This window comes from Myotis brandtii, unplaced genomic scaffold (genome assembly GCF_000412655.1).
Source record: "Myotis brandtii unplaced genomic scaffold, ASM41265v1 scaffold354, whole genome shotgun sequence".
Classification (NCBI taxonomy): domain Eukaryota; kingdom Metazoa; phylum Chordata; class Mammalia; order Chiroptera; family Vespertilionidae; genus Myotis; species Myotis brandtii.
The window spans coordinates 1,311,145-1,323,175 of NW_005363609.1; positions in this window are offsets into that span (position 1 = coordinate 1,311,145).

Below are 12,031 nucleotides of genomic sequence, written 5' to 3' on the forward strand. Positions count from 1 at the left end.
GAGGCCGCTGGGCTGCAGGCAGCTGCTAAGCAGTCTCAGTCGCCGTCCAGGTCCAAGTAGCTTAGCCCTGTTCCCAGCTCTTGCTGTGCTGCTACCCAGGCTCGCACTTGGAGCCTGCGTTTGGAGTCCACCTGGCTGTCCGCTGGGTGGGTGCTGCTAAGGCCACATGGTTGCTATGGAGTGAGAACGTGCCAGTGCACAGGGTCTAGTGTACTATTGGGTGGGAGACAGAGAACGGCTTTGTTAGCTGGGATTATATCATCTTAGGCTTGGGAAAGACCAGGTACTCTTTTCAAGGAATCAATCAACTTCCCAAGCTTTCAACGGCTTCTAATGGGTCCGCCTCCTAATCAATCTATTCTTTTTGTGCACATAAAAAGTAAATTCAAACCGTACGGGAGGTACACAATGAAACATGTCTCTTTTCCATTCCCCATACTAAGTTCCATTGTCCAGAAATAACCACTACCAATAGATTTTTATGTTCCTGTGTTTCTTTTTAGAAAATCCTCACATATATCATATCTACATATCTATCTCACATACCTACACATTCAAACACACACACACACACACACACACACACACACACACACACACATCTATATGAGACAGAGACTAACAATTTTTCATCTAGATGGGAGTATTTGTGTACTATCTTAAAAATCAATCGGGTGATCATAGCCATTACAACACGCACAGATTTATCCCATTCCTTTTATTAGCTCTGAAGTGTTTGATGGCAACATGCCTCATAGAAGCACCGCCCCCTGCTCCCCCACAATCCAGGCTCTGGAAGGCGGACTGCTCCTGTCGGGGAAGGGATGGGTGTTCATCCCCTTGACGGGCAAGGTTGCTATTCCCTGGAGTGTATAAAGCTTTAGATGGAAGTATCTTAGATTATTTAATAATTTTGCTACAAATGGGCATTCCAATTTCTGGCCAGTATAAACAACTTTTTATAGTAGACACCTGTCTGTAGCCAACTTTCTGGCCCTGTGACTACATGTGATTTTAATTGTTTCTCATATCACCACTCTGCCCCAAAGTCTAGGCCTAATTTTTACATTTGAATTTATGACTTCTTTAGCCAGGAGAAACCTAGGGTTTTTTTTATGGAGTTCTTTTGCCCACTTTGCACCAGATAAAAATATAACGAAGACATGGTCCATGAGCAGCAGGCTGGAAATTAAGTTAAGAAACTAGACAAATAAGCTAGAATTCAATAAGTGGTAGTGAGTTTCTTCCACCACAGAAATTAAATTTATTCTCATTTCTTTGCTTTTGTTTTTCTTTATCTTTTCATCCTAAGCCAGAACAGACTGGGAAACAGCTGGAGTGACTGTTTCTGTCCCCCTGGCTTCTCTGGTCTGCACCAGCCCCTCATAAATCAGAGGACCCAGGGCTGCATCCAGGTCAAAGGAGATGCAACCAGCAGGTGCTGGTCTGACTCAGGAGACAGGGAGAGGCAGTTCCAAATGGCTGGCCGGATGTCAGGGCTGCAGCTGATGGGGACAGTACAGCAGTCCAGTCTCCTGATGACCAGCGGGTGTCCAGCGGCACCATGGGAAGGCTGCAGCTCCAAGGGATGGGTGCCCTGGGAATGCCGCCAAGTGAACCCAGCACCCAGCTGCTCTTGGCAGTGATAGCGAGAAATCATGAGAGGCAGAAGGGATTGACTACTGGGTAACAGAGGAGGGGAAGGTCCAGGACCAACCACTGGGGGCCACCAAGGTTCTATGGACTGACAACTAATGAAACAAAGTCTAGTGGGCGTGATGGGAGAGGGGGAGGGGAGCACAGTGCGGTAGCTGCACATTTGGAGGTCCATGAGGGTGGTGCACCTCTGAACCTGTGACCATCCTGCTGCAAGTGGAAGTGGGGTCCTTGCGGTGTTGCAAGGAAAACCTTCCAGGAGACCCACAAGGAAGGATGAGGCCTGGTGATGAGATTTATTTGTGGCGCTAGATGCAAAATCAAAGGATTTCCCTTGGGTTTTCTATGTCCCATCTCCATCTGTTCCTCCATGGAAAACGTCCAATCTTGCCTTCATCAGGCCCAAAAATAGGGCCAGTGCCCAGACATTTTGTGCCAAAGTAGAGTCCATGTTAAAGCTCAGTCCAGTCCAGCCTTTATTGCCATCCAGCTCGCTTAGAGCTTGTTTTCCGGGCTGTGCTCAGGATGGAGCCGGTGTTTAGAGTCTGCGAGGCCGCTGGGCCACAGGCAGCTGCTAAGCAGTCTCAGTCCCTGTCCAGGTCCAAGTAGCTTAGCCCTGTTCCCAGCTCTTGCTGTGCTGCTACCCAGGCTCGCACTTGGAGCCTGCGTTTGGAGTCCACCTGGCTGTCCGCTGGGTGGGTGCTGCTAAGGCCACATGGTTGCTATGGAGTGAGAACGTGCCAGTGCACAGGGTCTAGTGTACTATTGGGTGGGAGACAGAGAACGGCTTTGTTAGCTGGGATTATATCATCTTAGGCTTGGGAAAGACCAGGTACTCTTTTCAAGGAATCAATCAACTTCCCAAGCTTTCAACGGCTTCTAATGGGTCCGCCTCCTAATCAATCTATTCTCCCCACCCCCTCCCTGGCTAGACTGACCAGCCTGTATGGTCACCATCTTGACTCATATTGCGCATGCCTCATAGAAGCACCACCCCCTGCTCCCCCACAATCCGGGCTCTGGAAGGCAGACTGCTCCTGTGGGGGAAGGGATGGGTGTTCATCCCCTTGACGGCAAGGTTGCTATTCCCTGGAGTGTATAAAGCTTTAGTTTCCTGGCTAAACAAGCTTACACTCCCTAGTTGATTAAGCTTAATAATGTCTAATTCCCTTTGCTCCCTTCCTCTATCTCACTCCCTATGCTAACAGTCCAAGATAGTCGTGGGCATGATGGTCACCTGCATCTCAGGTAGCAGTACTGCCAACCAGCTGGGCCAGTTGATTTTCTTATGGAAAAACGTTTAGAAGGATGGAGGGATCAGCAGAGCCCGTTGAAAGGCCAGGTAAGAAGGGAACTAAAGGGCCTTGGGATTTTTCCTTTGGTCCTCAATGACCTTAGGAAAGCAGATTTAAGAGATCAGAGGGGGCAGGAGCAAGAAAGTAAAAGGGATTTTCTATGATCGATGAAAAAAGTGGCCCTAACCGGTTTGGCTCAGTGGATAGAGTGTGTGTACTATCCTTTCTTAAAAATCAATCAGGTGATCATAACCATTACAACACACACAGATTTGTCCCATTCCTTTTATTAGCTCTGAAGTGTTTGATGGCATGGAAGTATCTTAGATTATTTAATAATTTTGCTACAGATGGGCATTCCAATTTCTGGCCAGTATAAACAACTTCTTATAGTAGACACCTGTCTGTAGCCAACTTTCTGGCCCTGTGACTACATGTGATTTTAATCCTGGTTTCTCGTATCACCACTCTGCCCCAAAGTCTAGGCCTAATTTTTACATTTGAATTTATGACTTCTTTAGCCAGGAGAAACCTAGGGTTGTTTTTATGGAGTTCTTTTGCCCACTTTGCACCAGATAAAAATATAACGAAGACATGGTCCATGAGCAGCAGGCTGGAAATTAAGTTAAGAAACTAGACAAATAAGCTAGAATTCAATAAGTGGTAGTGAGTTTCTTCCACCACAGAAATTAAATTTATTCTCATTTCTTTGCTTTTGTTTTTCTTTATCTTTTCATCCTAAGCCAGAACAGACTGGGAAACAGCTGGAGTGACTGTTTCTGTCCCCCTGGCTTCTCTGGTCTGCACCAGCCCCTCATAAATCAGAGGACCCAGGGCTGCATCCAGGTCAAAGGAGATGCAACCAGCAGCTGTTGGTCTGACTCAGGAGACAGGGAGAGGCAGGTTCCAAATGGCTGGCTGGATGTCAGGACTGCAGCTGATGGGGACAGTACAGCAGTCCAGTCTCCTGATGTCCAGCGGCACCATGGGAAGGCTGCAGCTCCAAGGGATGGGTGCCCTGGGAATGCCGCCAAGTGAACCCAGCACCCAGCTGCTCTTGGCAGTGATAGTGAGAAATCATGAGAGGCAGAAGGGATTGACTACTGGGTAACAGAGGAGGGGAAGGTCCAGGACCAACCACTGGGGGCCACCAAGGTTCTATGGACTGACAACTAATGAAACAAAGTCTAGTGGGCGTGATGGGAGAGGAGGAGGGGAGCACCGTGTTGTAGCTGCACATTTGGAGGTCCACCTCTGAACCTGTGACCATCCTGCTGCAGGTGGAAGTGGGGTCCTTGCGGTGTTGCAAGGAAAACCTTCCAGGAGACCCACAAGGAAGGATGAGGCCTGGTGATGAGATTTATTTGTGGCGCTAGATGCAAAATCAAAGGATTTCCCTTGGGTTTTCTATGTCCCATCTCCATCTGTTCCTCCGTGGAAAAAGTCCAATCCTGCCTTCATCAGGCCCAAAAATAGGGCCAGTTCCCAGACATTTTGTGCCAAAGTAGAGTCCATGTTAAAGCTCAGTCCAGTCCAGCCTTTATTGCCATCCAGCTCGCTTAGAGCTTGTTTTCCGGGCTGTGCTCAGGATGGAGCCGGTGTTTAGAGTCTGCGAGGCCGCTGGGCCACAGGCAGCTGCTAAGCAGTCTCAGTCCCTGTCCAGGTCCAAGTAGCTTAGCCCTGTTCCCAGCTCTTGCTGTGCTGCTACCCAGGCTCGCACTTGGAGCCTGCGTTTGGAGTCTGCATGCATTCACTAGCTAAATGGTGGGTGTTTTTTTTTTACATTCTTTATTATGAAAATGATATTTTTGTGCACATAAAAAGTAAATTCAAACCGTACGGGAGGTACACAATGAAACATGTCTCTTTTCCATTCCCCATACTAAGTTCCATTGTCCAGAAATAACCACTACCAATAGATTTTTGTGTTCCTGTGTTTCTTTTTAGAAAATCCTCACATATATCATATCTACATATCTATCTCACATACCTACACATTCAAACACACACACACACACACACACACACACACACACACACACACATCTATATGAGACAGAGACTAACAATTTTTCATCTAGATGGGAGTATTTGTGTACTATCTTAAAAATCAATCGGGTGATCATAGCCATTACAACACGCACAGATTTATCCCATTCCTTTTATTAGCTCTGAAGTGTTTGATGGCATGGAAGTATCTTAGATTATTTAATAATTTTGCTACAAATGGGCATTCCAATTTCTGGCCAGTATAAACAACTTTTTATAGTAGACACCTGTCTGTAGCCAACTTTCTGGCCCTGTGACTACATGTGATTTTAATCCTGGTTTCTCGTATCACCACTCTGCCCCAAAGTCTAGGCCTAATTTTTACATTTGAATTTATGACTTCTTTAGCCAGGAGAAACCTAGGGTTTTTTTTATGGAGTTCTTTTGCCCACTTTGCACCAGATAAAAATATAATGAAGACATGGTCCATGAGCAGCAGGCTGGAAATTAAGTTAAGAAACTAGACAAATAAGCTAGAATTCAATAAGTGGTAGTGAGTTTCTTCCACCACAGAAATTAAATTTATTCTCATTTCTTTGCTTTTGTTTTTCTTTATCTTTTCATCCTAAGCCAGAACAGACTGGGAAACAGCTGGAGTGACTGTTTCTGTCCCCCTGGCTTCTCTGGTCTGCACCAGCCCCTCATAAATCAGAGGACCCAGGGCTGCATCCAGGTCAAAGGAGATGCAACCAGCAGGTGCTGGTCTGACTCAGGAGACAGGGAGAGGCAGTTCCAAATGGCTGGCCGGATGTCAGGGCTGCAGCTGATGGGGACAGTACAGCAGTCCAGTCTCCTGATGTCCAGCGGCACCATGGGAAGGCTGCAGCTCCAAGGGATGGGTGCCCTGGGAATGCCGCCAAGTGAACCCAGCACCCAGCTGCTCTTGGCAGTGATAGTGAGAAATCATGAGAGGCAGAAGGGATTGACTACTGGGAAACAGAGGAAGGGAAGGTCCAAGACCAACCACTGGGGGCCACCAAGGTTCTATGGACTGACAACTAATGAAACAAAGTCTAGTGGGCGTGATGGGAGAGGGGGAGGGGAGCACAGTGCGGTAGCTGCACATTTGGAGGTCCATGAGGGTGGTGCACCTCTGAACCTGTGACCATCCTGCTGCAAGTGGAAGTGGGGTCCTTGCGGTGTTGCAAGGAAAACCTTCCAGGAGACCCACAAGGAAGGATGAGGCCTGGTGATGAGATTTATTTGTGGCGCTAGATGCAAAATCAAAGGATTTCCCTTGGGTTTTCTATGTCCCATCTCCATCTGTTCCTCCATGGAAAACGTCCAATCTTGCCTTCATCAGGCCCAAAAATAGGGCCAGTGCCCAGACATTTTGTGCCAAAGTAGAGTCCATGTTAAAGCTCAGTCCAGTCCAGCCTTTATTGCCATCCAGCTCGCTTAGAGCTTGTTTTCCGGGCTGTGCTCAGGATGGAGCCGGTGTTTAGAGTCTGCGAGGCCGCTGGGCCACAGGCAGCTGCTAAGCAGTCTCAGTCCCTGTCCAGGTCCAAGTAGCTTAGCCCTGTTCCCAGCTCTTGCTGTGCTGCTACCCAGGCTCGCACTTGGAGCCTGCGTTTGGAGTCTGCCTGGCTGTCCGCTGGGTGGGTGCTGCTAAGGCCACACGGTTGCTATGGAGTGAGAACATGCCAGTGCACAGGGTCCAGCGCACTATTGGGTGGGAGAGAGAGAAAGGCTTTGTTAGCTGGGATTATATCATCTCAGGCTTGGGAAGGACCAGGTACTCTTTTCAAGGAACCAATCAACTTCCCAAGCTTTCAAAGGCTTCTAATGGGTCCGCCTCCTAATCAATCTATTCTCCCCACCCCCTCCCCGGCTAGACTGACCAGCCTGTATGGTCACCATCTTGACTCATATTGCACATGCCTCATAGAAGCACCGCCCCCTGCTCCCCCACAATCCAGGCTCTGGAAGGCAGACTGCTCCTGTGGGGGAAGGGATGGGTGTTCATCCCCTTGACGGGCAAGGTTGCTATTCCCTGGAGTGTATAAAGCTTTAGTTTCCTGGCTAAACAAGCTTACACTCCCTAGTTGATTAAGCTTAATAATGTCTAATTCCCTTTGCTCCCTTCCTCTACCTCACTCCCTATGCTAACAGTCCGAGATAGTCGTGGGCATGATGGTCACCTGCATCTCAGGTAGCAGTACTGCCAACCAGCTGGGCCAGTTGATTTTCTTATGGAAAAACGTTTAGAAGGATGGAGTGATCAGCAGAGCCCGTTGAAAGGCCAGGTAAGAAGGGAACTAAAGGGCCTTGGGATTTTTCCTTTGGTCCTCAATGACCTTAGGAAAGCAGATTTAAGAGATCAGAGGGGGCAGGAGCAAGAAAGTAAAAGGGATTTTCTATGATCGATGAAAAAAGTGGCCCTAACCGGTTTGGCTCAGTGGATAGAGTGTTGGCCTGCGTACTGAAGGGTCCCAGGTTCGATTCTGGGCAAGGGCATGAACTTGGTTGCAGGCACATACCCATTGGGGGGTGTGCAGGAGGCGGCTGATCAATGTTTCTCTCTCATTGATGTTTCTAACTCTCTATCCCTCTCCCTCTTTGTAAAAAATCAATAAAATATATATTTTTTTAAAAAGAAAGAAAAAAGTGTTAGATCACATAAGCACGGGGTAACTCTGGGGAAATAATAATCTTTGGTGGCCATGCCTCTAACAAAAGCAGCAACCAGCCAAAGAACGCTCTTCAGGGGCTTGGAGCATATTCACAGACAGCGTAGCTCCACAAGAAGTGACTGTTGGATTAGAAGGACGAGTCGTCCTGAGTGACCGGCCACACAGCAGACAAAGCAAGAGCTGGCAACACACCCTGCCTCCTCCGCCACAGTAAGGAGCCGACAGGGCTCAGAGAAGCACAAAAGCGCAATTGTTTCCCTCTCTCTTGGGTCCAGCCAAGGAGGTTTTAATTAAATGAAAATAATAGGCATCCCAGTTCACCTGGGGAGGAGGGAGGAGGAGAAGCCAAAGTCCTCTGTTTCCATCAAATACTTTTTGGTTGCGGGTCCAGAACTCTAATCAGTATTTATTATCCTGTTTTCCCCCTCTTTCTTCACTGTAGCTTTTAGAGTCGAAACATAATTACGGTAACTGAATTATTAAAGGAATCAGAAATAACTTCTGCATATCAAACTCTTTCTTCTCTTTCACCTGAAAAGGTACTGGCACTGATAAGAAATTGTTTTGTCATATCAGTAGACCTGGGTTCTTGACATCCTTGATAAAAGTTCACTTAAGAGATGAAATTTAAGCTTTTAAGGAGAGGTTGAAAACAATCTTATACAAGAATCTTATCTGGAAATAATATTGATAGAAAAGATAATAACTTCTAAATTTTCATACCTATCTCAGACATGTAATTGAGATGAGCAATTGATAAATGGAGACTTGAATGGGGAAAAATATTTTAACTATGTTTTGTTTTTGTTCGTTTGTTTTTTACCAAAATTTGAAACAACTACAAAATGATCCTAGTAGTGGTTGTTGGGAAAAATGAGAACCTGAATTATTTCAGCCTTGTTGCTACACACACACACACACACACACACACACACAAATAATAATAATAATAATAATAATGTACTCTGAACTGTTTGGGATTTTTTTTTGTCTGGTTTTTGTTTTTCATTAAAATCATAAACTTGATGGACAATAGGGTAATGGGTCCCTTTTATATCCAGTCTTTGGACCACTCGAATAAAGCAAAAGGCCATAAACATCCCAAATTCATATCTGTCTCCAGCAAAATCTATTGCACCACAAAACTATCCACAAAACTCCCCTTGGAAGCAGCGTCTTTTAGTCCCTTCTGTGTGTTGCCTGGGGCTGGCATTTCACCTGGAATGCAGGGACTGTCCAGTGACGGAGACATATCCCATCCGGCACTCCCCGAGACTTCTGGGGGTGTGGGTGAGTTCTTTGCTAAGGAAACACTCCCACCAGCCAAAGAATTTCAATCCTGGACCACCTGGCTCCGGCTGCTTCAGGCCTCATTGCTTTCTTTGTCCAACTGGCCTCCTTGATTCTTCACTCCGGGTCCCATCTCCATTTCTGGCTGCCTTGCTTGCCCACTGAATAAGATGCAAAGATTGATTTCTTCCCATCTCTGATCTCAGCTGGATTTCCTGGATGCTGAGTCCCTCTCTCTTCCATCAATTTGTGATTCTCTGAATGGCTTTCCTGGCCAAACCCCTCCATGCTCTGCCCGGCTTCTGCTTCTCTCTCCTGGCCAGTCACCCTCCTGCTCTGCACTGGCCACACAGACAAGACCCGAGTCTGCATTGGAGAGTTAACATCCCCAAGCTCTGGGCCCCAACAGAAGCACTTTCTCATCTTAACAAGTGGGGATCTAAGAGAATTGGTCCTGCAGATCCAGATAGAGAATCAGATCAGGGAGTTGCTTATCCATTCATTTGTTCAGTATGGACTGAACATTCACTAGGCAAACTCACCCCTGTAAAGGCCTTCATCCATTATACAAGAAGCTCAGTAGAGGGCACTCCTGTATTATAACAGCTAAGCACAGGGGCAGTGGACCTGAACCCAGGGAGCCAATCAGAAAGCGCAAATAATCTCTCTCCTTGTATGCGTGCTGGTGGACTCGCATGCCCAGTTCTGATCTGTATCCTTATCCACACTCACCTGTGGATGGGACGCTCACCTTTGCATCTTATTAGCCTTAATAACTCAAAGATAATAACCATGGGATACATTGCTCTGTTCACTAGATAACACTCAAAAGTCACTTCAATAGGCGGCACACTTTATTTCTAAGCCCTTAAAGGGGAAAAAAAAGATAATATTTCAGGATCCAATTGCATTCTGTTTAACTCAAACTAATTGAGTTCTTTTCTGGGTGTAAAGTCATCTTGATGCAGAAGAGAAGGGAGAGGAGCTGAAATATTGCTGCTGCTGGAAGTGAAATTCATCTCAGGCAAGACACAGCACACATTATTCTTTGAGGAATGTCTTCGGATTAATTAAAATGAAGAAAGTAGCACACGCAGCCAATATTTTCCACTCCGTGGAACACATGCCAACTGGGAGGGGGCATCACTACTCATATGACTACGTACTACAGTATCAAAGTGGTTTCTTTGCAGTTATCAAAGCCAACGTTTATTGAGCACTTACTGTGTGCCGGGCACTGTGCCAAACACTTTACATGTATTATGTCATTTGTTCGTCACAACCACCACATGTATTAGGTACATTTTGAAAATGGGAAGTTTGAGAAATACTGAGCTGGGTATTGCCACATGACTAGAATGTGGTGAGAACCACAAGGCACCCACCCAGTCTGTCGACAGAGCCCAGACCATCAGCCATGATGCTAAGTCCACGTAGAAAGAGGTTCTAAGTGGGCCTTGCATCTCTGACATAGAGGTAAACATGACTTTCCTTTTCATCACTCCAGTGTTTCTCATTGCAATTCATATTTGAAAGTTGACTGAGCCGGATGACATTTTTATGGGAAATACTAGGAAGTTAAATTATCAACTGTAAAGCCAACGTATCACCTGGTGAGTGAAATTAGAATGCAGAGTGGTTGCCATTCAGTTACGGTGAGTTGCTGTTGAATGGCTCTGCTCTGGGAGGCTCTATTAATGTCTGTGACTCTGCTTTTTCTACTGGACAATAGGTAGCGCTTGGATTGCTAAACCCCACCGCGGGGGAGCAAAATGTGGGAGCTGCAGTGAAAACCACTGTTGGCAGTTGTTAGTACAGCACCAGGAACACATGTCGGGTGTTTTACTAAAACGTTTCCCTCCTACTACCCTTAAAACAAAAACAAGACCTGACCGGGGATGGAGGCAAGTGAGGGAAAGGAGCCCTATGTTAAGATCATTTGTGGGAGCCAGGCCAAAAGGGTCCCCGTCTGATCTGTGCCTTTGCAAATGCCCAGGTTCCAGGCTACTCATCAAAGTCCCATCTCGGACTACCACCCAGCAGTGGCCCTGCCTGGGGCACAGAGGAAGGAGGAAGGAGAAACGCTCTAATGAGGAGGTGCTATCAATGGGGCAGGCCTTGAAAAAAGCAAAGAAAATCACTACAAAAATACAAAATTCTGTCTTCCACGGTTCCCAATAACCAAAATGACCTCATTATAAATTACACCGACATTTCTTCTTGCTTGCTCACGACCATTTGCCTTTTGGGGACAGGTGCCTGATTTTTCTTTGGGAACCACCCTTCCCCAGTCCGTGTCCCTGGGCCACACCTATCCATGTGTGCCATCCTTCTGGACAGTAATGCTTGATCCAGGGGTGGGCCAGGAAGGCCAAAGGGATGTGTCCTCTGGCTTTTGTCACAGTTAATGGGAAAGAGATAGAACTTTTTTCTTCTAGGATATAAACTGAGGATGTGAGTCCAGGGATGCTAGTAGGAAAACAAATCAATACGAAGGGCAACAAAAGAAATGAAGAGACGTCTGGTCTAAAGACTTCGTTTGAGCTCCTGGATCCAGCCATGCCTGAATCATGAACTTTTCAAATCTGCCAGTGAATACACTTGCATGCTTGTCCAACTCATTTGGAGTTGAATTTCTGTCTTTTGCCACTTAATTCAGGTTGCTTACAACTTCACTTCCCATTAAATTAACCTAGAGCATGGGTGGGCAACCCCTGGCACGCATGCCAAACATGGCATGCCAGTAACTTTTGCTGGCACGCGAAACCCTCTCTTATAATCTCCCATTTACAATTTTTTTCTTAATATCGACTTTTTTATTTTTCAGATAAATTCAGTGTAGGTGCATCTTAGATAAATAAATAATTTTACATAACAAGTTATCTTAAAGACCATAGACATGGATTGACGAGAGAGGGGAAGAGCAATTTCTATGCCTCTGCCTTAACTCTCCCTGCCTTCCTAGATCCGACCAGTGTTTTGGTTTCATCCACATACGCTTGTGAATCTTTGTTCTCAGTGATGAATTTTGTTAAGTCTCGTAATAGGAGTAGCCTGACGGATGAAAGTAGTAGCTCGTGCATATCTCTGAAGGTCACAAAATATAAA